General features: G+C 38.4%; 1 protein-coding gene across 4 annotated transcripts in view; it reads left to right on the top strand.

The window, feature by feature from the left end:
• The first annotated feature begins 988 nt into the window (after positions 1-988).
• ddr1 (discoidin domain receptor tyrosine kinase 1) overlaps positions 989-24,805 on the top strand; it is a 56,465-nt gene continuing 32,648 nt past the window's right edge. For 2 of the 4 annotated variants that reach the window (XM_079837623.1, XM_079837622.1), the window contains exon 1: positions 1,002-1,351. The gene's annotated coding sequence lies outside the window, so the exon portion shown is untranslated. Of the gene's footprint in view, positions 1,352-24,805 lie in introns of all 4 variants that reach the window. The other 2 variants (XM_079837625.1, XM_079837624.1) reach the window with 2 other exon arrangements.

Raw genomic sequence — 24,805 nt, 5'->3', positions numbered from 1 at the left:
TTCTCTCCTTCAACACACCTTTGTTAAAGTTTCAGACCTAATGTTAAATGATCCCTCTCTCTGTTTTTTCTCAAATGTACTTCACTTCTCTGTGCAAATTCTTTCTGTTCCATAAAAAGCAATAACTTCACACATTCTCATGCTCATGCTCATACACGATGCCTGCGGTCAATAGGATTTGAGAAACAATATTGACTCACTAGGTAGACTGCTGTTTCTCTCGGTCCACTATTTACCTCAGTGTTACTGAATGAGTGCCAACAAGTTTCCAATTCCCATCTCCTTCCAATGAAGGGGCAAGTAGCAACACATAGCTGTGGAATAGCTCTTTTTCACTCACCCACCCATGTCTACCTGTCCTATTTACCTTTAATTTTGCTTTTCACTGACATTAAAGCACCACACCCGTTTCATTCTCCTGTACTTGTGAATGTGAACCTATGGTGTTTGAACTTTTTAAGCTAATGACATTCTTTTTCTCTTCCTTCTTATTTGACCTCATTGCATGAGCGCAGGTTTAACACACTAGTCTTTATGTCTTGCCTCAGGACATAATGAGTTCTACTCTGTAATAATGCGATCTTTTAAAACTACAAAGGTGTACTTTCTATAGGCGCTAACATCAAACTCAAATATGGAGAAAAGCCAACATAGGCCTATTGTTTAGTTATTAGAAATGTAGCCAATGCAAGAGTTACGACACCAGAAAGGGTTAACAAGGTAAGTCCTGTTGTTTCCTTACCAACAATATTAAATTTCATATTCCCCAAATCTCTCCGTTCCTGTAACACTTTTTTTTTAAAGTCTCTCAGAGGTACGCGTCGAGTATCATTTACAGCGGCAGTGCCATCACGGGTTCCCTGCTTTACTCGCTCCAGATTGGACAATTGCCTCATGAAATATTTAAAGAAGCACCTGACTGAGCGCTGCCATTGGACGCAGCTAGTGTAGTTATGTAAATGAGCACCTGGTCGTGTTTGCAAGCCCTGAGGGGAAGAGAAAGAGGTCTAAAGCTAAGCGCTTATGAGCGCGCGGAAAGAGAAACACTGATTGAGAAATAAATAAGGACGTCCGTGTCACTTGCGCTCGCAGAGGAGTCGGATTTAACAAAACATTCCTTCTGACAAACCTTTTCAAACCTGGGACGTGCAACTTGCTTTCTTTCAGAAACTTTCTGCCTATAGCCTTTTTACTCTGTTTATTCATTGGTACTTTTGTGGCTTTAAACACAAAGTCGTAAGACTGTGCCTTACTATTTATCTTCTAGTATTGAAAAACCTGCCAAAGTGAACAACTCGGATTAAAAAGAAGAATCATTTGGAGACGATTTCGTGTTCTGTCACATTTCTAGGTGAGTGATCAGAAAATACACCGATAATTGCATGTAAGTGTAGTTTTATTTATGGTTCGCAAGTTGTCTGTTACTTTTTACTATATCGTTTTTAGTAAATGCACTGTCGATTCACGGATTGCGATTGTCAGTGTTGTTTCGACCGCTGTTGGAAACACATGCGCCTTTCCATTAAACTCTAGTTGTTTTAGATTGCTCAAATGTGTTAAGTCGTCGCGCGAGTAAACTTAACCGTCTCTGTCTCGTGCATGGCGGCCAACAGTCTCGGAGTGTGTATGTGAGGAGTTTGGACGTCTGCCACTGCACCGGGAATGCGCTCGGTCTGCTGTGGATCGGGTCGTTCTGCTTGTTTGTGTAGTTGTTATTCACACCCGCTCGCCGAATTTAAGTGGTTCCTGTTTATGATACGGATACCTGGAACCCGGGTTTAATGCCAACATTTATTAGAGCAAATACTGTGAAATCGCTTGAAAACTGCCGTGGGTCATTCTGGTGGTATATTTACCCACCTGTGGCCCCGGCATTACGCGTCAGTTAGTATTTATGGGCTACCACAATCTTGCTTTTAACTGTAATTGCAGATCAGTCTCGAAAACACTCAAAAACTGACGAGTCATGGTGTTAAAACTAGTAAAATCTATGCAAATTTCTTTTTAGACCTACTATGCATTGATTTGTGTTTGTTGCTCTTGAAATTATTTAATAGCCTAACGGTCTACCACATTAACCGATTTAATCACAAACGGTTTTTCCAGCTAAGTGAGCACGTGTGTTTTACTTCTTGGATAGCAAAATGAAACAAACAGGCTACTTGCCTTTTGGAGACGGACACAATCTTTCAGAGGGACGAATAGAATTAAAAAGCTCTGGTGGTGACTATCAGCTATGTAACAATGCTGATATGAAATCAATAGGCTAGTCTCCGGTGTTTATTTGATAGCCCCTTGTAAATACATCTTTGGTTAGACCTTTCAAACTCGATGGTATACGTTTTGGTCATCAATGTTAAGAGTGGGATTAATGGGTTAAATAGTAGTGGTTTTGTTTTTGAGCTCTCTTTAACAACCACTTGAGAGTGGCGTGTTTGAAAGGGAATTTGGCATCCAGTTGTAACTGTCAGGTCTAGTCTAAGTTACATCCTCTCACCACAGTCCATGCGATTTGAGCACAGTATTTCTATAAGTGCCCTAAACTGCTATTAGTTCATGACGTCCAGGTAGTTGAAACACTGACATGGCAGTTTGTAAGTATTTTATGTTTCGGCGAAATGTTGGCTTATGTATTTTCATCCATACATTTTCGTACAATCTGTTTACTCCTCAGCTAGGTTAGGGGTGGACCTTCATTCTTACTTTTTTTACCTTTTCCTAAAATCTTACATTTCCATACAAAGTCACACAAAATCGCCACCATGTAAAATACAGGAGATCAGGTTAGATAGTTACGACCCTTCTGCGCCAGAGGTGACTTCAGACCCGTGTGAGACCTTGTGGATGGATCAACGTCAAGAGAGCGACTTTATACTGTCTGCTATTATCTAGATTCATTGCAAACATTAGAAATGCCTTGACAATACACTGCAATGACTGCCATGCCAATAAAGCACATTTGAATTGCCTTTCTAACCCCTAAATTACCAAGCCATATGAAAAAATTAACACTCAAATGGACTTTTGCATTACAAAAAGCAGAATTCATTTCATGATGATTTTAAGATGACGTAGTTACACATTACTACATGTACTTACTATAGTAATAACAGTAAATTATGCATAATTACAAGAAACTAACCCTAAACCAAACCCTAACCATATCTCTAGTAAATTAATATTACTCTGTACTTATTTGAGTAAGTACAATGTAACTACATTACCCTAAAATAAAGTGTTACTGAAAATTACCATGGTAACCATAATACCACAGTTATGGGATATCATTTAGACAATGTCAGAATTTTTCCATCTACTTTTATTATAGTAAATTTGTAAGTTTTGTGTTATGAGAAGTTTCAATAGAAGGTTTCCTATTTTCTGAAGAGGCAAAAGAAAATGCAGAGTATGTGCAAAAGCTATGAAGAGATGCTAATGAATGCACCGTGAAGCTGAAAATTCACCCATCCCCCTATTCCATCTTCTATTTCTCTCTTTGTTTAAAAGGGTTTTTTGGGACTTGTGAATAAAGACACAATGAAAAGTGAATTGAATTGTGCTGTGTCACCAAGGGAGGGGCCAAGTGCCAAGAGGGGTACAGAGGAATGTGTGTGTAGGCAAACACACGCTCAGCAAACATCTCTGAGGAGGTCGAAAGCATGGAGCAGTGAGGGTTTTATTATGAGTTTGTTAGTGGAGAAGTTACCCAAGAAATCTTTGCTGGGGCATCATACTAGATTTGGCTCGATTTAAAGGAACACGCCAACTTTTGGGGACTTTAGCTTATTCACCGTATCCCCCAGAGTTAGATAAGTCCATACATACCATACCACAACCCTTTTGTCTTTACACCCATATTTCTGTCGATCTCTAATCTCTGACTAGTGTGTAGTGGGTAATGATAGAGGGATTCAAGGAGAATTGAAAGAGAGAGGGAGAGACACGGGTGGCATACAGAGTGGAAATGTGCTCTCAGTTGGAACTAACATCAGACATCCCGAGTCTTGTTTCATCTATTAAATTGTCTTTTGACACACCCTATACTTCTCTCTCCTTTCTCTCTACAGTCCACATACCTCCGATGCTTTAATTCATCCTCCTGAGCAATCTGTCTTACTTCATATCACATTCTGTTCATCTCCTGTCTTCCATCACTGTCTCCATGCTGTCCCATCTTGATGTTAGGGTAGCTGTAAATCAATTATCCATCCATCCATTCATCTATCAGACTGTTACACATCACTGTCTCTATCTTCAGTCTCTTTTACAGTGCTGTGGGTGTTTGTGTGTACTGTACATATGCATTCATCTAGGGCTGCTCGATTATGGCAAAAATCATAATCACGATTATGTTGCTCAATATTGAAATCACGATTATAGGTTGGTGATGATATGAGTAATTTTTAGGGGTGTAACGGTACACATATTCGTATTGAACTGTTTCGGTACAGGGCTTTCGGTTCGGTTTGTGCGTGTACCGAACGGTTATGAATGCAATCTTTAACAGTTAAAGGTAGAGTAGGTAGGATTTGGTTAAAAAACTTTTTTTCCAAATTTGTTTAAACTTTCTTTATATATCAATACATAATTAAAATGTAAGTACTCTGAAAAAGAAAGTATGAAAATTGAGTGTCTGTAGACCTCTCACGACTGTTTTAAAGACAGCTCATTATTTCCATTCCCTCCACCTTCTCCCTTCTGGGCTCTTTCCAAAGCCACGTCCCCAAAACACATGAACGGGCCACGCCGACCGCTCAGCTGAAAGACGCATTATTTACCTGAGACGAGCGGAGAAGAAGTGCATGTAGTGACATCATGTCAGAATCACATGTAATAAAAAATCTAACTTTATCATTATGAATATAAACAAATAAGATGTATTTTAGTACTCACTCTCAAGATAGAATAACGATACTGGTAAAGTTTAAAATACACACACAACACAGTGTCTACGACACACACAGATACAAGATAAAAACATAAACATTGGTAGAGTATATAAAAACAAACCAAGGGCCGAAATAAACGTGCAGGGAAAGTTCCCGGTGAACATGGTAGAAGAATTTAGACAGAGGGTAGTAGCTAAAGCTAACTTGGTTCTAAAAAAAAGTTCCTGGATGCAGTGTACTAGCTTTTACACATGCATTTTGTTATCTAAAGTTACATTTTGCGAAATTCAACACGACAGCGATCAACTTGAGCTAAGCATATTGAGTATTTATCATCTCTACTAATGGCTCGCTAAGTGTATAACATTTTGTAACTTTATGCTAAGTAATGTTATGTTAGCTATATTAGGCAGCTACGTGTGCTAGTGAGACATGCTTCATGAAAACATAAACCAAAAAAATGTATAATCAAAATGAAAGATTACCTGTCCAGCAGAAATACAGCCTCTTGAACTCAAACGGGTGCGCCAGGGTTGCCAGGTTTTCACAACAAAATCCGCCCAATAGCTACTCAAAACTAGCCCAAAACAAGCCCAATCGTGTTTCTCCGGTAAAAATCGCATTTGGGGGGTAAAATATGTGTCTTTTTGGTAGGGCTGCCTGCTAAAATTCGCAAATCCCGGGGCAAAACATCACATAATTGGGGTCGCTTCAACCCGCAGACATGAAAAACAGCCCGCGGCAACAGTGTTTGAAGTAGCCCAACTTGGCAACAGTGGGGTGCGAGCTTGTGGGCAGATCCTGGAGCAAAAGCGGTGGTAGCCATGGTAGCGAGAGAGAGTGACAGTCGCCCAAGCCAATCACTTGTTTCGGCCCGAACGAAAATAATGAGCGGTGTTTATTGCAGATTAAAAAGTCTAGAGTCACTCGATTTTTATACTCTCTTTTTCAGAGTACTTAAATTTTAATTATGTATTGACATATAAAGACAGTTTAAACAAATTTGGACAAAAGTGTTTTAGATCATACTTACCTACCCCACCTTTAACAGTCGGCTTGTTTAAAGCATGGAACACACTTCAGTCCGAGTTCCCACACGAACATATTGAGTATTCAGTCCATTTTATCACGAAATTCAAACGATAAATGCCATTTTTGCCATACAGCTTGTAAACAATGTCATGTAGAATCACGTTTACCTCAGAAGTCATTCAGTGTCCACAGCTGTTAGCTCACTAGAGAGATTAACTCTTTCACTGAATACATGCTCTATATTAGCCTATATATTCATTATATCAGCCTATATGAATTATATACTACTTAGCCTATTAGTGATGTCTTGTTTATTTAATGTATGTTTAAATAAACCTGTCATGAAAATTTCAGCCACTAAATGATTATATTTCAACAACGAATCGGAGAGAAAATAATAATAATTAGATTTAGAAGTTGATGCAAAAACTGCCTTATGTGAAGCTTATGAGTGTTGATTATTATATCTAAAAATAAATAGCAAATGAATTTAGGCTAATAGTTTGGGCTCTGTTGTTAATCTTTAATAGCAATATGTAAGTAAGGGCTCCCTATATAGTTTACAGCATTATCTTTAAGAAACTTTTAGTTATAACTGAATTAATTTAAGGACAGACGCAATTTTTTTCATTAAACCACTGTTGAATAAAAAAAATTAATAAAAAGCAATTTTGTAAAACTGCTGTACCGAATCCGTACCGAACCGTGACTTCAAAACCGAAGTACGTACCGAACCGTCAGTTTTGTGTACCGTTACACCCCTAGTAATTTTAAATGTCAATGAAATTTCATAATTATCAATACTTTAGCAAAAACTAATACTAGGTTAATTAATGTAAGTGAAAGTCCTCAAAATAGTTACAAAAGACAAGTAAACAGTCAGCAATACAATAAGAACAAAGAAACTATATTACAAACAAAACCCTTAAGTAGTTTGGCATGTTTTTTTTTTATGGAAGCCCATTTCTGCTACAAAAGAAAAAGAAAAAAGAAGCATGCATTGGTGAATCATAATTATGGCAAAAAAAGATATGATGAGAGAAATGATGGCATGAAGTCATAATTATCACAAACAAATTCAAGCTTTTATGTGACTTTTTAATCTCATAATTACTCTTGTTTATCATTTAATGTCATCACTCTAAAAAAAAAGGCTCGTAATCATAGGGGAACCTTTTTTAGTGCTATATAGCACCAATTTTGGTGCTTCAGTGGTTCTTCAGCGGTTCTTCAGAGGTGCTATATAGCACCTTAGTCAAAGAACCGGTGAAGAACCTCTGAAGAACCGCTGAAGAACCTCTGAAGAACCGCTGAAGAACCACTGAAGCACCAAAATTGGTGCTATATAGCACTAAAAAAGGTTCCCCTATGATTACGAGCCAAGAACCATTTTTGGTGCAATATAGAACCTTTTTTTTTTAGAGTGTATGATTTAACAAAGCAATTTGCTTACATGAATCATGATATCCTTGTATCATTCTGGTGGAATCAAATTACAGATTTACTGCCTGTTTTTTATTTATTTATCATGCTCCATATTATGTGCTGATCATATATTATGCATAACCCCGCTGTTGAAGCCTGGATCATTGAAGAAATCAATGTTCACATCCTTGGCCTGTGTGTATGAATCACTCTTACATAAGGGTGCTGCCTTCATTAATAACTTACTTGAAGGGGGTACCCACAAAAATGAAACATTACAGCCGGATCTGCACGCGTGGCAGCCAGCTTTAAACCAACTTGCTGGCTCAACCACAGGAGCGAGCAACAAACTAAAGTGTTTATCCAGATTGATTCATACAGGAAATGATACATCATCCAACACAAAGTGGACACGCTGTTTATATCATGTCGTTTTAAAAGAGGAAAAAACTCATTAGCATGTCCTCTAGATACATTTTGCAGGTGTATGAACCGAAGTGTAATATGAAAATGTAAACCGGTTGGACATTTTTGATCTACAGAGAATGTGCATAATAACTAATACATGTGTTCCCGCAACTGCTGTCGGGATCATTTATCTCTTTAGTAATTACTCATGGCTTCAAGCAGACATAGACAAGCTTTTGAAAGTTGTTTGTGAAAACGGGAACATTCAACTTCAAAGCTGCAGCTTCTGTACATAATTTTTTTCCCTTTGCCTGAATCTTGATTACCAAGCACTAGAGGAAAATCATGGCGACCAACCATGACATCTCTCACTTCTGCTTAGTAAAACGTATTAAAGACATCCAGACATCATCCAGATATTGCACATACACCCTTCTGTTTGCTTTGGCTTGAGACGTTTTTCTGCATTCGTGATATCTGAATGAATCAAATCAACAGTCCAGATACGTCTCGTGCAATCTGACGCTAAGCCCCAGAAGATGATTTAGTGTTGGTGTTGTTTTCAGCATAAATCAGTGATGGTCATAATTGCTGAGCTTTGCGTTGCGCCTCTTCAGTTTGACCTGTTCACTCTTTTTATTTATTTATTTGGCTTTTCTAGTTTTTGGTAATGCCATCTAGGGCTGCAACGACGCGTCGACGTCGTCGATGACGTCGACTACGAAAATACGTCGACGTGCGTGAAATGCGTCGACGCGTCGGCGGCACATTATTTACGTTCTAGAATGGAACAGAAGATCTAGAATAATGGCAGCTTCTGCTCCCGGGCATAGTGAAAATGATCATTTATCATATAAAGCCAGACCGCGACATTCAAAAGTGTGGGAGTACTTTAAACAGAAGCCGAGTAAAACTGTGCTTTGTTCGCTCTGTAACGCCGGTTTCACACTGCACGCGCAGGCAGAGCAGAAGCTGTGCGCGTGGAGAGCGGGAGCTTTCACACTGCAGTCAGTGTTGCCAAGACCGCTTTTTTCCGCGGAATTGGGCTACTTCTACACTGTTGCCGCGGGCTGTGTCTCATGTCCGCGGGTTGAAGCAAAAAAACACACATATTCAACCCCCCGAACGCGATGTTTACCAGAGAACCTCCCCGAAACGCGATTGGGCTTGTTTTGAGTAACGAATGGGTGGGTTTTGTTGTGTAAACCTGGCAACCCTTCCAGTGTTCTCTCGCGCAGCTGAACCGTGGCGCGTGTATTGCAACAGACGGTCACATTTTCCGGTGTTCTTCTCCGACCCCAGTACGTCTCGTGCTTTTATTTATTATGGGCTGCATATATCTCCTGTTAATGCGACCTGGTTCCGCTCTGTCCCAAACACATATGCATAAAACATGCTGTATATAGGTAGTTTACATGATTAAAGTAACATTAAAGTTAAGATATGCCTCTAGCTTTAATCATTTAAATGTGTCTTTGAAGTTTGGGCAAAAACTTCTGGCAGCTTTAGTCGTTGTTTATGCACATGTATCTTCAAAATAGACGACTAGTTATACTATATTAAAACTATGCTGAAAGCTCCTGTATGTGAACCTTTTGCAGATAAATACAAGTGCATTTTCGTTTACTATTGACACAAATCAATAAGTAAATCATACTCAACTACTAGCCTATAGTAAACAACTTTTCCTAATTAGGCCTACTCTGTATACATTTTATGATGAATAGTATCATTATATATTATGTTTAAAAAGCTTCTTGTGTTCATATATTTCATTATAAAATGGCATACTATGTACACTACCTTTCCTGAAATACAATTAATATTGTCATCATTCATTGATTTCATGTTAAAATAATATACAAATTCACTACCCTCTTTGAAATACAATAATCAGTAAAAAAGAATAATAAGATTAATCTGGAAAAATAATCGTTAGATTAGTCGACTAATCGAAAAAATAATCGTTAGATTAGTCGACAGAAAAAATAATCGTTAGTTGCAGCTCTAATGCCATCCTTTCTTGTATTTTCACCCGCTTTGAATTATTATTAACTCTCAGTCTAAAAACCCGCATTTCATTCTCTTTTTCATTTTTCTTCAAGGTCCAAAGTCAAAGCGTACTAACTCAGTTGAACAATAGAGCTTTATCACACTTTTTCTCCTTGCTTTTATGGGCACTACACAGTATTCAAGTAAAAACATAGAAAACTTTCTATGCATTTTGGCCGTTCATTTACACAACAACAGCATTTTGGGGCCTGAAAACGGAAGATTTGCACATTTTTGAAAATGGTACATTATATCGTCTCTGTGTAAACATCGAAAATGGGAATTTGTGAAAACCGAGACATCATGCGCATGTGTATTTTGTGTTCATTCTACAGGCGCGTAGTGTTTCTTTTAGGGTTGGGCGATGTCTCCTAAAATGGCAGTTGACGATGTTTACAGTAAAACATCGTGATGGACGATGATATCGTAATTTTTTTTAATTAATACAAATATATAATTTACTATATCTGTGTATTTTACTATCTCTTTACATAAATACTATTTTCTACTTAAAAACTATATAATTTCGTTTCGTTTTACTAACCCAAACAATAACTCATCCGCGCTCTAGGTTGCACGTGAGGGAAAAAAGTAGCTTCCTTCCACTTAAGAAGATATGTGCACTTTTTATTTTAATATATCTCTTTACATAAATACAATTTTCTTCTTCAAAACTATAATTTCGTTACTAACCCAGTGTTTTGTATGTTAATGCTGTTTTACGTGAATAATACAGAGTGAAGCACAAAGCTTTGTTCACAAAGGAAATACATTTGCAGCCATGAATGGATTCATGCCGAGTGAGAGAGGTAGGCTGAGCCCAATATAAGATTTGTCAGCTTTTTTATTCTGTTTTGCGATTTCCGTGAATTTTAACAATACAGGGAGTGCAGAATTATTAGGCACGTTGATTTTCTGATCATATATTTTTTCCTGGCACATTTTACCAATTCCAAACCACAGTAATCCTAATAACTACTATTGATTTAGTATTTAATAATGTATAAGTGATATATAATTGTTCATGAAGGCTGGAAATCAGGGTTTTTCCTGGGTCAAAAATGGTCTTCGGTGGTGTCTGACAGACACGGTCATCCACACACACAGTATAAAAGTACTCTACCTACGTGATCTGTGAGCGCAATACTGACAATAAATTTAAAATAAATGAAAAGAAACCATTTGTAATTTTTGCTTATCTTATTTTGACATCTGATATTATGTATGATCTCTACCTTGATGTTTGTTTCTTTTGATCCTCATTTTTTACAATATTTACTGATAATTGTTTTGGTATAATCATATCAATATTAAAAAGTAGCATTAAAAAATTAACAAATAGCCTAATTTTCTACCATATACAATTTTGTAAAATTATCAGCTAGCTAACAACTTTGTTCTGGTCTCACTCCAGTCTACACTAAATTATATTTCACTACACATTGTCAACATAAATAAGCTGAATGACTGTGGATGATTAAACTAATTCTTACTATCCACTCTTGCTAAATTGGGTAAGCACACTTGTGTTCTCATCTCAGATGTGTTCTCAGTAAATGAATAAACTGATTTGTTCGTTCAGTGTTGGACGGATCAGTTGTTCTAACCAGTCGCTAAAATGATTCGATTCAAAGGAGTCTTTGGTTCGCGAATCGGACATTAGCAGACGCGTTGTGTGTGAATCCCGTCTGTTAGAACATCGCAAAAGATTTGTCAATACAGAATACACTTCATAACTGAATATAATGTTTTCCCGTTTATTGAAACTATGGTTTATGTCAGCTGGTCAGAGAAGAGTCGATGTTTTTGAGCGCAGTTCACACCCAGCGGGAATTCAAGGAAACAATTGTCCGAATGCGGCACGTCCAACATGTATTCGGTCTTCCGACCTTTTGATTTGGATTAATATGTGAAATATGAGCCAATATGTGAAATATGAGAAGACATCGACAGACAGAGAGAGTGCGCGCGCGCGGGGGAGGAGCTCTCTGCTCGTTCTCTGTCACAGTTAACACGGCCGTATCACAAGTGCAAAAGTCATCTATTCTACACTCATAAATCACAATAACTCATCAAATAAGGCTTTGGCGGGCCAAAAATTTGTCTTGGCGGCCGCCCAAAAATTTTCAATGCAGGAAAAACCCTGGAAATGAAAAACATGTTTTCTTTTACAGATAAATTGAGCCAAAAAAGAGATTTAACTCAGACTGAAAAGTCAAAAAGTATTAAATGCCCATGAGAAGGATGCAATACTAATGCAATACTAGACATTGCAGTTAAGGCATGACCATTGGACAGTGAAATGCTCGTTGGGTCAGCAGGGTCAGACAAAAACAGGTGGTGAAGAAAAGACACCTATTAACCGCAAAAGAATTAAGAATTAAGGTGAAGAATTAAGGGTGAAACCATCAGGAACCCTTTAGTCTCCAGCGCCACCATTTTCCAAAGCTGTAACCTACCTGGAGTCTCCAGAAGTGCAAGGTGTCAGGATCTCAGAGACTTCAGTTAGGTAACGAATCCTAAAAAATTACCCCCACTAAATAAGAATCATAAGCTGAAGTGTTGTATTGGGAGTTCATTTTAGTCCATCCTGAAGTCTGTTTTGCAGAGATGGACTAAAAATGAACTCCCAAAACGTACTGCCAGATTCTGGAAGATGAATTCTTCAAACAGTTGTACTAGAGGATGTGGTGCTGGTCCTTCAAGAGTCACTCTCAACCTATCTGTGCAGAGCGGTATATGACGCATCTTTGAGGGGAAATGATTTTTTTTTTTAACTAATATTTCATTTTCTTATATTCTTTAGGTTACCATTATTTACTGATAATAGTTTAAATGTTTTACAGGCTGTGGTGTGTTGTTTCACTGACGGAAGTGCTGAAATAAACACGCATGCTTATGAAATGGATGTTTGAGTCTCGTTTATTATTTCAAAATGTAGGCTATATCTGGCAAAGACTACAGTATTTAAAATAGAATATATGCATTAGTTATATTCTCAATTTAATTTACAGAGCAATCCCTGCAAAGTTTTTAGTTTAACTATAGAAGAGGATGAGTGTGCGTCGCACTCACAACAAGACTCGCAACGGGGGGCGTGGCATCGCGATGGTGGCGCTCCATCGTGATGTCAGTCAGCCATCGTCCATCGGCACAACCCTAGTTTCTTTACAGTGACATCGGCATCTACTGGTCTGCCATGCATAATACAGGGATCGTTTTGACAGTGTTGTTGTCTGTATTCAAAAAAAGCTAAAGATAAACCGTTTTTAGCACATCTTTGTCGCGTAAACGTATCCTTAGTCAGTGCAGAACTGTCGTGTTTGTGTTCTTTAGTGGACTGTTTTATCACATACTTCAGTCTCTATCATAGTTTATTCACTATTATATAGTGCTGCAAATCTGATATTTAGGGGCGATATTTCGCAGCAAAAACATGCATCCTATTTACTAACCATCCACAATACAGTTGAATTCATCATGAAATCAAAATTGACCATTTTAATTTGATAGAATATTGCAGTATTTATTATAGGGCTGCCCCCGACTAAAGATTTTTCTAGTTGACTAGTAGTCATTCATTTAAGCCTTTAGTTGACTAATCGCCATCTCTACAGGATAGTGGCCTTTATGGCCCTATGTTAACGGTCTGAGCGCATGGTCTGAAGCGCAGGTGTACTTAGGGCATGTCTGAATCTACTTTTGCTAGTTTAACGACGGAAAAAAAACTGTCGGCGCGCCAGGCTCATGGTCCAAAAGGATTGTACCTAGTCTCTTAAAGGTGGTGTAAGTGGTATTTCAAAACTGCTTTAGAAAAGTGTCTCTGACTGAGTACCACAACAAACTTATAGCCAATCAGCAGTAAGGGGCGTGTCTACTTATGACGGGGAGAAGAGAGTGCTCCGTGCACGTCATTATTCAAAAGACACGACACAGGACGGACTTTAGCCGAGCGACGACAGAAAGAGAGAGATAAAAAACAAATGTGGAATATGTCTGTGGAACAAAAGAAGGCGTACGATCAGGCAAGAATTGGACCCGTGTAAATATCGGATCAGCTTTTCAGCACTGGAGAGAACGCAAGGAGCAAAGGCCGAGGTTGCTTTATTTCTTCTCGATAGGCGAGTAACATTGATTTTGTTTTGTTTCACAGAACTAATATATGCTTGCTTTTGCTTGAATACGGTCATGTTTGCTTGCTTGCCCATTTGCGATCGTATAGAGTGCCGAAGTAATGACGTCACTTTGTAGGCCAACCCGGAAGTTAGCGGCGCATGGGTTCCCTCGATCAAAAAGCCATTCATTTTCCCCATAGACTTTTGGAAAATCGCAAAAAATAAGATCTGTGTTCAACACAGAGTTATGACCCTTACACGTTTTGTCTACCAAGATAATCTTTACAAGTTAATCCAAAATGTATACATTTTGAAGCCCAAATAAAGCCGTCAGATATAAAATGCTAACGGTAGGCTATAAACGGACTACAGCACACCATGGTCGCGGATCAACGTCATCATCAAGCTTCCTCAAACTTTATTTAAAAGCACGCTCGCTCATTATGATCTGCACTGTGTATGAACACTTATCCACTTTTTCATGAGAAATATTGCCCATTCGTTTTTTCCAAAAATGTTAGAAACTAATTTTGTTTATGCGGCCTCTCTGAGATTTATCTTTTGTTAATGTTTTTTCAGACAATATGATTATCACTGTGATAACATTAAATGACATGAAACACAACCCAGTCTCTTTTTGTTAAATGCAAGTTTATGTATGATCAATAATACAAAACGTATAATAAGCTACACATGAAATAAAGCAAACAATTCAGTCAAACATTCAAAGTCAGTGCTAGTCGGCTAACTTACAACGGTAACGTACAGTTATAGCCTAAAAATAAACAAGTAATGAAACTTCACTTTGCCCTCAGCCTAAACGATTTGCCAGGGAACAAATTATAGATCCATGAGAGCAAATATGGGCCGTTAAATCTCCACAAGACTAATTATAGCTGGAGACGCCAAAGAGACATCAGAGCCAGCGGCAGACGGCAGAAGGACTGGCCGAGGAAAGTCTACTCTCGCCGGCTAAACAAGCGCTGACCGCCGCTGACTCACTGGAGCTCACAACTCCGAAAACACCAGATAAAATGTTTAAATAGGCACTCTTCTTATAAATATACCACAGATTTGAGCTTTAAACAACTACATTATCGACTGAAAAAGTCTTAAAACTACGTTTTGTCACACATTAACAGTAGATTTAACACAAAAAGACGTGTAAACACAGCCCATGTCAGCCATTTCTCAACGAGACGAACATGTGAAGAGAGTAAACTCCAAATGTTGAAGCATCCAACTTTGCGCGAATAGCGCAATTTATTCACGCCACATAAGTTCTTCATTCGGCTGAAACGCGGGCTAGTGAGAGATCGCCTGTTTGTCACGATGACGTCTAAAGTCCCCGCCAAAGGATGTAGTCCCTTTTAGCAACTTGTTAGCAACCATCGTTTTTAAGACACAATAAAGTTTTTAAAAATCACAAGCAGGTTTTAACTGATGTGTTTAATGTCATAGATCAAAACGTGAAAATATTTAGAGGCTTTGTTAACCACAGACCTTATTTCAGGCGATTTAGCAAAAACCCATTCAAAAAACCCATAGACTTTAGGGCGAGGGAACCGGTAGGGCTAAAATGCTAACTCACTTCCGCGTTTTGGCCTACAAAGTGACGTCATTACTTCGGCACTCTATTGTCGTTCACGTCAGCGATGATAATTACTCCCAAAGTGTGTCCGAGAAGTAAGATAATATACTCCTAATATATGTTTTTCATTTGGTTCCTCTTTTTGTGATCGATATACTGTAACTCTCTAATCCTGTCATAATTGTAATATGTTCGTTAGTTGGACTGTCGGGCTCGTGCTTTTGAGTTGTTCATGAGAACTGTGTTTGTGTTTTTGGTATGTAAGGGATGACTTTTTCACTGAACATCCGACCTGGATTACCATAGTAACACACATTGCTTTCACTTATTGGGGACATCATACCCTCGGCTCGCTGGCGTAGCAGATTCCGCCATAGTCGTTGCCTGGGTTACTTATGTGTTGGGCGGAGCTATCAAAATAGGGGCATGTTTGTTTTGGTGATTTGAAATCAACATCAGTTACCAGAAAGCACCTTTAAAGGTCCCGTTCTTCGTGTTTTTTTGAAGCTTTGATTGTGTTTACAGTGTGCAATATAACATGTGTTCATGTTTCGCGTGTAAAAAAACAGTATTTTTCACACAATTTACTTATCTGTATACCGCTGTTCTCACCATCCTAAAAACGGCTGGTGATTTCCTTGTGCTATAAAGTCCCTCCTTCAGAAACACGTAACGAGTTCTGATTGTGCAAGCGGTTCCTGTGCTGTGATTCGACCACAGCTTAGCGCATGTGAAAGCGGTTCCTGTGTTGTAATTTGACAGCAGCTTAGCGCACGTTGGAAAGGTCACGCCTCTTAACGGAGAGATGTATGCGTTCAATAATCTCTACAGCGTCCCTGGGAAAGCCAAACAAAGGTGATTTGACTCCTGGATGAAAATAACAGCGTCTCGATGACATGGCGATAAACACACTCAACGCAACAGTTCCTTTTCTCCACGCGACCGTCTGCTTCTCCACGTGGGACAGCAACAAGACCGCGCCCCCTTTTTCGCGTTTCTTTGTGGGCGGAGGTTAGTCTGTTCTACTGCTCTACTGACGTAATTAAAGAAGGAAGTACCAGGATGTAGTCCAAGCCAGCCGTTCGCTGTAGGCTTTGAAAGGGAACTTCTGTTAAATAAAATATCTCGCTTGGCATTGAACTTTGAGCTTTATAATTTTACAGGTATTATTTATGCTCTAACAGCAACATTACACACTAACTAAAGTTTGAACAATGGAATCGCGAAGAAGGGGACCTTTAATGAGTCAGGGGTGTGTTCTGGGCGCAATGTGCAATAAACCAATCAGAGTCTCATCTCCCATTCCCTTTAAAACCCAGTTGCGCTTGCACCATGGCGGAATTTGCGAGTGGAAAGACTGAATGCTTCTCCAGAAAGGATTTTATTTTTATTATTTCAAAATGTTTGTGTGTTGCTGCACGTCCCTGTGTGTGTAATAAGCAGAGTGTATGCATGTTGTGCACCTGCCTATAAGTGCATATTACTAATGTGCTCTTTAAATAACAAACAAAAAAAATACTGTGCTATTGACTTTAGACCAGGTTTTTGTTGGTCAATGGCGCAGTCATTTTAAATTGCCTCAAAATAGAGAAATAGAGAGAGAAATGCACCTTATGTTTACATAATCAGAGAGTATTTGTTTTCGAATTGGTTTGTTTAAAAGTAAAAATTTCAAGCTTTCTATATTTCTCATGTCTGTCAGGTAAGAAGCCTATACGTTGAGTTTAGGTTCATTTATGTGACGCGCTGCAGTTCAGAGAGACCAAGATGGCAGAAAGCGCATCCTGTGTTCTTTATTTTACAAAAGCACAACTTTTTGCTGTTATTGTGAGTGTACACAAATAAAAGTAAACCCTTTACGGTTTCAAATGATGTATTACTATCTGTATGACCAAAAATGACGGAGTATTTTAAGTAAAAAAAAAATGCAAGAGATCGCGCCGGCACCTCCATGTCATTAAGCGCTATACTTCAGCTTCCACACTGCGTACGAACACTTGGATATACGCTAAATAATAGCGCACATTTATCTGGGGTTAAAGTTAGCGCGAGCAGCCATGTAAAATTGCTACTTACTTACATGTTTCAAATTATAAGCCTTATTTGATGTGGATTGATGATAGACAAATGTTTGTATTTTCCTGCCTACCACAAGGACCCGCCATTAACAATCTGTCCCTCATAGACTGTATGACTTTGCCCATTCCTGTGGATTTCTTTTTCTGTGACTAACCGACTAATAAAATCTAGTTTGACTAAGTCCCTTCTTGTCGACTTATGTTTAGTCTACTATTAGCGAGCAGCCCTAATTTAATTTAAACGATTTTTCTGTGCACATCATTATTTTTTACATTCATGTGCCAACAAACTTTTTTCATGCCAACTTTAACCAGATTCTTTGCTGATAAGCTCTGCGATGTGGGTAGCAACTGAAAAAATGCGGCTGAAGCACCAAAAATGTTCGGTTTGGGACGAAATTATTGACCGAAACAGTTAGTGACTCTCATATGATGTGATGTTTTGACCGTCAGTGGCTATTTCGTGTAGGCAACTTTGATAAGCTACAGCAGGTAAATATGTCGTCAGTGTGGATGCGCTTCACCACTGATTCTAGAGTAGCAATATGTCAAATTTGGTTGGCTCATTGCCAAAAAACGTTTAGTTTATTAACTGTGAACAGTTCAGCTACCCAAATTTAATTAGTGAAACTTTATTTTCTGTTTTAGTTTTCTGCTAAATGAAAACTTCAGTTTGACAGTAACTTTCTTTTTGGTGCACCACTAGCTGTGAGTTTTAAAGGAAGTCATTGTCATTCTTCTCACCTTATTAGTATTGCACAGTGAAGTTGCAGTGGTGGAGGGAATGATGTGGGGAAAATTTCCCCAGGCATGAGTTAATGCTTCTAGCATTTCCGTGTGTCATGATTGACAGGATTTCACCCAAACTTTCATTTTCATCTGCATTTCAAAGTCATCTTGTCATGTAAAAGAGGTCAGACGTTCATTGAATGTTTTTTTTTATTAAGCACATTCTGCCATTCCAAGGAATATATGACCTCACAAATGACTTTTCCTGATAATTGGTAGATCAAAACAGATGGTTACTTGTAAGAAAACACATTTCTTATTTTATGAGCTCAAAGATGAGGAAACTGAGTGATGTTCTCTGAATATCGGTGCATGGTAAAATGGATTTGGCTTTCTGTTTAAATGGTCTGGGTGTATTGTGGGAAATGTCAGCTGTAAGTGTTTGATGGGGTGACGAGGTGAATCAGGCAAGTGCAGAAATGTACCTGGCAGGTCAAGGGCATATAATGTCTGCTGGGGGAGCTTTTCATTTTGATGAGGCCTTAAAGGTCCCATGGCATGAAATTTTCATTTTATGAGGTATTTCAACATTAATATGAGTTCCCCTAGCCTGAATATTGTCCCCAAGTGGATAGAAATGTTGATCGGTGTAAACCTGAGTTCTGGCTGTCTTTCTCTGCCTTTGAGAAAATGACAGGCCAGACGAGCCAATCCTGAAGTCTCCTGGTTTGACGTCCAAGCAGGAACAGTTTCCTCCCTTTCCTCCACCCAGAGAATCTGGCACGCCCATGCAAGCGGTCGAGAGATCATGGGTTGTGAACGAGTGAACGCTGGCAGTTTCTCAGTGTTTGGATGTACAAATGAAAACAGAAGTCTTTTTTCAGTTCCTTCTGATCTGTGATCAGTGATTTCTTATGTGTAGCTAATTATATATTAAGCAGAAGGGGGGTAAGCGTGAGCATATCCGGGCTAGCCAGCCTAGCCCCACAATAAACTGGATTACATTCGATTACTGCTGTTGTGTCTTTGTTTGCGCTGTGTACTCAACGCGCGTCACTGACGCTTTTATTTTATTTTAAAAATAATGCTATTATCAACACTTACTTTTAACTCGTTCATCTCGACAGCTGTAATGGTACTTTGCATGTGTTACAAAGTTGGTAATAATGATGAAGACGGACTCGGTGTGACTCGTGTTTATTCAGAACTCTCAGATACAAACACAATAAACTCGCGCTGACAGACAGTGCTCTCATAACTCAGTAGTTACTATAAATAACTTTGTTAGCAATCGCTGAGCTCCGTCTCTGGTACATTAGTGATGTCCGGTTCGCGAACGATCTTTCTTTTGAACCAGTTCTTTTTAGTGAACCGAATCACTTCACCAAATCGGACTGAATCGTTCTAAACGGTTCGCGTCTCCAGTCAGCGCTGATCCATAATTTACTAAAGTTACTAACTTTCTGACATGAGTGACAGCCCCTCCGACTAGAAATAGACTAATAACCTGAAGTATATGCAGTAACTACTACAGTTCAGACATGCTGAGAACTGATGTGAAGTGAACTCCGGTCCATCCGTCTCTCTGGCAGCAGCTCGTCCCTCGTAGACCTTGTAAAACCACGCCCCCTCCGCTCATTTAAAATGCAAAGATGTCAGCCAATCACAACAGTGGGCGTTTTTACTGAAGTCTCACAGCAGACACGCCTCTTGAAGCAGGGCATTCAGCCACAGGGCAAACAGCAGTATAGAAAAAATGCCTTTTATTTCTAAATTATGGCATTTTATGATGTAAAAGTCATACTAACAATATAAGTACACCTCAGGAAACATTATAAAATAATAGAAAAATGCCATGCCATGGGACCTTTAAATAACGGAGACTTTAATCATTTGTCCCACCCCAGATAATTCCCGTAAGACATTTTTTTTCTTGTAAAGTGACTAAACCTTCCTGCTGTTATTCAACCTTCACTGTCTTTTTTCTCTGCTCATTTCTCTCTTGCTAGCTCTGTCTCATATGTCCTTTATCTTTTTCCTGTTCATTTAGTAAGTCATTCTGATTTCCTCTTCCTGTTAGCCGCAAATTCATAAGTTAACGGTCAATCGTGGCAGGACTGCCAAAGGAATAGCTCATCCGTGCGATTGAGTCAGTCCGGGGACTGACGCACACCTGAGTCATGATTTTGCATACAAATGGTGTGTCCAAGTGTAAACACGACCCTTCATTCTTCAAAACACTGCTGCTGTTGGATAGCCAACTTCAGAGGTGGTGTGGTCGGACTCTTTGAGTTAAAGAATCATAGGTCACTTGTGCACTGAGGAAATTCCCTTTTATCTGATGTTTAAAGGGAAACATCAAAACAATGGAGCAGAGGAAGCTGAGCCTCCTCAGCACGACCATTACTCATCGATTCTTTCTCATGCCAGTGTGAACTCACACATCGTATTAAGTTATTCTCCACAGATTTGGACAGAGTGGTTGGAAACTTTTCATCTGCCTCACTGACTCACTCATAACATCCTCAAATATACACAAAGGAGTGAAGTGTGACAATCAACACTGTTGTTTAAAACTATTTGGACACTGTTTTACTCTTATCAGTGTTGTATAACATGTTGTTATGGTGATGAAATAACAGTAATGCCATATAATATCCTATACACTACTGAAAATTTTAACTGGGATTTGTCAGAGACTGAGTCTAGCAGTTAGGACTCAAGGCATGAAAATGTGCCTTGAGGTACTGTGCATGAAACTGTGTATATTTGGGAGACCCAGGTTTTAATAATAAAAAAATAGTTAGAACTGACCTTTTGTTAAGTCCCACTCTCTTTGGTTATTGTTGCTAAATTAAAATTTAGACAACATCTCATAGGAATAAATTGGATATTTCCATAAATTCTCAGTAAAATATGATTATAAAATGGTAAAATTATTCTTGCATGGACTGGAATGTATTTTGACATTGCAAATCATTTGTATCTGCTGTTAATGTATTTAATGTATTCAATTTAGGGCTGTCAATTTAACACGTTAATTAGATTAATTAGTTACGGAATACAGAAAAAAATAATGTGAACTGTGGCCTGTTTCGAACTAAACTGCCAGTGTGAAAACGGCCTCATATTTAAAGTAGAAAGACAATTAAAGCAGAACTGTTCGTCTCCGACTCCAAGCAATACACAGTGGCGTTTCATTTCTGAATCCGCGTTTTGAACGAATCGGGTGAACCAATGATTCAATGGACCATAAAGAGAACCATTTACATTTACCTTCATAAAGAAAGGCATTTACTTCACTCCTGAATGAATCAGTCGTTTGAACAAATCGAATGAATGAATGACTCAATGACTTACTCCATTAGACATTTACCGCCACCTACTAGCAGTTTTAGTTTTTATTTAGGCCCCGTCCACACGGAGACGCGTTTAGCTGTTTTGGTATCAAAACAGCGTTTCGTCGAGACGGATCCTCCGTTTTGGGAGCCTGAAACCGGTATTTTTTTAAACCAGGTCCCAGAGTGGATAAATCAGAAACCAACACCCTTGCGCTTTCGTGTGTACAGCCAATCTATATATTTTGTGAAACCTTGATGTCATCACACCATGTCTCGCGCATTCTTCATTTTTAGTGTATTTCTGTGGCAGAATTACAGTGCCACATACTGGTCTGGCATGTATTGTTTTGATGTCATGTACGTTTTGAGTCGGTTTCAGTGGTTTCGTGTGTACGCAGATATTTCTTGAGTCGAGGGAAAAAAAGATTGGATAGGGAAAGCTCTGGCTTTGTGTGGATGTGGCCTTAGGAGTATAATTTCATTAAAAATGATTTAATATTTCCATATTAATAAAAAAACAAACATTAAATGTTTAGTTCACCCAAAAATAATAATTCCTATGAAATTGCATTGCATTTAAGACTATCCAAACACACAACCTCCATAGCAAAATCGTATCAAAGAGTCATTTCAATCCTGTAACTTTTTCCATATTGACCTAATTCATGATTCACAAATGTGAGATTGATAGTGAGATTTGACAGGGTGTGCCAAATCCAGAAACAACCAAATTGAAAGGAAAATAAATAATGCATTTTCCAATATATTAAAAAATAGGGAGAGAGAAAGAAAATTAACTGCCAATTTTTTCTGAAATATGAATGAGACATTTCTTTGTGAGGTTCACTCATTTGGAACTTTGAGATTGTATTTCACTTTTATTTCAAGTTGGTCTCTGTCCTCCTAACCCTTAGGGGGTTAAACACAGTGCAGATGGAGTCATGAAGGTGAAAGTCAGCAGTGATGATGTGTTTCATGTATTGATGATGTGACATGTACTGAAATGCTTCTAAGGAGTTTGCCCTACGGTTGTGTCATAGACTCAAAAACACATTTGTGAGATTTGCTTTATCAGCAGGTCTAATACTGAAAGTTTTTGATGTGCTTGTGTGTGTGTGAACTTGCTTCAGGCCATTCAGTTAACTTTTTCCCGAAGGCTTTTGTTAAATGGAGCTGAACTGACGAATTTGCTGTGTGAAACTCCCCAGAGCAGAATCACACCCAGAGTGACCTCAGCTGTGTCAACCTGAGTTATGAGCCTCATTGTTACTGTATAAGGTATAGGGGGTTCTGATTGACTTTTGGTGTATGCAATGAGTCATTTTAAGTGTTTAAGATCTTCATCTGTTTAAACGAAACACAGTATAGGGGCGTCATTCCATAGCGTTTCCTATAGGCCTCCCACTGGACCAGATCCGCTGAGGAGGTTTAGCTCATTCACTCACTCTCTCCAGCAGGGAGGCGTTTATCTAATGCTGCTATATCCAAAATGTTTTTCTTTGCAGAACATGAAATGAGAGTTTATAGGGGAAGTGAAAGATCAGATCAAACTAAACTAAACTTGCATTACCTTTGAGTTTACAACTATACTAATTTCCTGAGTTTTATATTATTCAGAGGTTTTTTTCCCCTTCTCCTTTGTACTCAGGGTCCTTTTTTGTCACAATTGCCCATAGCAAGCTATACATATTTCTTACAGGCAATTAAGCTACATTTGACACATTTCTGAATCTGTACTAATGATTATTTAGCCATTAAAAAAACTGTATAAAAAAACGTATTAGTGAAAAAAGCACAGGTCATTATGTCAGAGATCAGAGGCAAGTCAGTTCATTCAGTGGTTGTGTTTAACTACCTGGCTCCGCCCTCCTACGTACTTCCGCTCAATTTTCATTTTCCTTCAGTTTTCTCCAGTCAAAATTTTAACTGGTCTACTCGGCGAACAGAGGGAGTGGCTGAGAACGATGGCGGTGATGTTGTGCGCTAGTTTGAGATATACGTTCCGACCAAGCGTTAGCAATTGGTTATTATGACAGATCCAGAGTGGCTCTGGGCAGATCCAATAGTTTTAAACTTCAACAGAGTACCCACCTTCAAGGAAGTTAACGCTTGTCAATGGAGAGTGGCCAGACTCTCTGTACAAATGAAATGTACGAGAGTCTGGTAGGACCAGGCTAGTGTTTAACAGACCTGAAGTGAGGATTTCTAGCCACACAAGTACAGTATACAGCTCTTATCTTCAATAAGGAAATAAATCTCCATGACTGTTTATCAATTTCAAATCAGAAACAAAATATAACATTAAATCATACATTTTGCTTTAGAAGATAAAATAATGCAAAAAGAGTTAATGGGCATGAGCATTCGTGAGCAAACAAACACACAATTAGCTCTTAACTGTAAGATGGGACTTCCAGTCGTATATAGCTGCAATATTAAATGTTGCAGGTGTTTGTGAAAAATAAGTGTGCCTATTCTAACTGTGTTAAATGTGCACTTGTCACTAAACTTGCAGATAATATAATATTGATTAAATAAAAGGCCACATAAGTGTACTTAAAGATTGTACACTTCATGACTGTTTTGCAAGGTATGAAATGAATTAACACAATTAACTACACTTTTAGAAAGTGCCTTGTAATAATGTCAAATTAAAAGTTTTCCTTTAAAGTAGTTTTAGAGGATGTTCTGGTTGTATTCTGGTGTGCACACTTACACACTTTGACTAACATACATACCCCACATGGAAAGAATGAGGATATATGCAGATATATGATAATATTAGGGCCGTCAATCGATTAAAATGTTTAATCTAATTAATTACATACTCTGTGATAAATTAATCAAAATTAATCGCATACATAATTTTTGCTGTGAAAGTATTTTAAATATTTCAATTCAAATGAATCAATGAATAATCAGCATTAGTGACATTAAAGTAAAACAACTCTTATGATTATTTTCACTGTTCAAATATTGGCCATAACAATAAACAAAATGACCTAATATGCTGAGGAAATAAATTAAAAAGTGCTTCAGGAAGAAGATTTTTTTTCACTGTACATACAATCAGGGCTTGACATTAACTTTTTTGCTCACCAACCACTGTGGCTAGTGGTTTTCCAAAGTTACTAGCCACTCAGCA

This window comes from Gobio gobio (genome assembly GCF_949357685.1).
Source record: "Gobio gobio genome assembly, chromosome: 15".
NCBI lineage: Eukaryota > Metazoa > Chordata > Actinopteri > Cypriniformes > Gobionidae > Gobio > Gobio gobio.
This window is presented reverse-complemented; position numbering and strand designations above follow the sequence as displayed.